A 1,778-nucleotide genomic window follows, 5' to 3' on the forward strand; every position below is an offset into this window, starting at 1 on the left:
TAATAACTAAAATAATAATTGTTAAATACAATCTCCAGTGGAACGATACTCGTATTCATATACACTATACTTTTACTTGACATCGTGCACTTGCGATTTATTTTGAGCATACAAAATCATATTTTTATTGGGGATTTTACTGTGCAAGTTTTGCTCGATCAAGTTTTTGGCGCCGTTGCCGGGGACTGTTAATCTACAATTATATTTTTAGTTATTTTCTTTAGTGTATTTTATTTTTACCGAACTAACACTCCATATTTTAATTCAGATATCTCTTCCGGTGCATGCCAAAGTCACTTGACTTGGAGCTTGAGTGTGACCCTGAAATTGAAAGGACTTTCCGCAGGCGAAGACAACAGCAAAGACTTAAGGAACTGATGGAGAGGCACGAGCCAAAGCAGGAGGTGGAGCGCCAAAACGAGAGACGAATTGAGATGCCACGCCGCATACCCATGTTAGAGTATGCCCAGCCTTCTTTGGATGGTGCACGCCCCAGCATTGTGAGGCCGATTGTGCGGGCAAACCAATTCGAAATAAAACCAGCCATTATCCAGATGATTCAGAACACCGTCCAATTTGGAGGAACTGCTGTGGACGATCCAAACACACACATCGCGGATTTTCTTGAGATTTGCGATACTTTTAAATTTAATGGAGTTTCTGATGATGCTGTTAGACTGCGTTTATTTCCTTTCTCTTTGCGTGATAAAGCTAAAGCTTGGTTGAATTGTTTACCTGTAGGTTCGATAGCTAATGGGAGGACATGGCGAAGGCGTTTCTCATCAAATACTTTCCTCCATCGAAGACCATGAAGCTGCGGGCAGACATCACAACATTTGCTCAGTTCGATCAAGAGTCACTATATGAGGCATGAGAGCGTTTCAAAGACCTATTACGAAGATGCCCACATCACGAGTTGCCACTTGGGTTAGTCGTTCAAACCTTCTATTATGGCTTGCTTACTCCTAATCGTACTATGATAGATGCTGCTGCTTGTGGAAATCTATTGAGAAAAACTGCTGAGGAAGGGTATGAGCTACTGGAGGAGATGGGTGCTAGCAGTTATCACCCTCAATCTGACAGGAACAATCAGCGGAAAAGTGCAGGGATTCACCAGGTAACTGATTTATCTGCTATTACTGCACAACTTGATGTGTTAAACAGGAAACTGGATGGCTTGAACATGGGTGGCACGGCTATGCGTTTGCAAGAGGTATTCTGTGAGAAATGTGGGGGTGAGCACTATGTGAAAGACTGTCAAGATGACAATCCATTCTATGTGCCCGAAGGAGCACCGGTGCATCAAGTGGGAGTCCAAAACCGCCCAAGGCATGACCCTTGTTCGTAGTTTTGGTTTCGTTTTGTGCAATGAGGGCATTGCACAACTCTAGTATGAGGAGGGTAGATTGTTTTGTTAGGTTGTTTTGCGTGTTTAGTTGATTGGTCTTTAAGTCATTGCATTTATGTTGTTTAAAGTCGTTTATGGTGAGAAGACATGTTTATGAGCCAATGATGATGGTGAATTGATAGTTTACAAAAAAATTGATTGGGTCACGTCGTGAATGATACTCGTGATTGTTAAAGCATGAATTATGGTACAAATTTTGAACTTTTTGAGCACATATGTGTGGGGGCTAGAATTTTGTAGGAATAATGGTGAAATTTGAAAGTTTTATGTGGTTAACTTGAAAGGCACCATTTATGAGTTGATTTAGCATGCAAACCCGTGAAAATAAGTCGCTATGTGGGACCTTGAATGAGAAAATTTGAATTGCCTT

The 1,778-nt window shown here is 41.3% G+C and overlaps 1 non-coding gene across 1 annotated transcript; it reads right to left on the reverse strand.

The window, feature by feature from the left end:
• Nucleotides 1-812: 812 nt before the first annotated feature.
• LOC140810985 (small nucleolar RNA R71) lies at nucleotides 813-918 on the reverse strand. The gene has a single exon (XR_012113380.1). It is a non-coding gene; the product is annotated as a small nucleolar RNA R71 (small nucleolar RNA).
• Between the last annotated feature and the right edge of the window lie 860 nt (nucleotides 919-1,778).

Source organism: Primulina eburnea, chromosome 13 (genome assembly GCF_022965805.1).
Source record: "Primulina eburnea isolate SZY01 chromosome 13, ASM2296580v1, whole genome shotgun sequence".
Taxonomy (NCBI): Eukaryota; Viridiplantae; Streptophyta; class Magnoliopsida; order Lamiales; family Gesneriaceae; genus Primulina; species Primulina eburnea.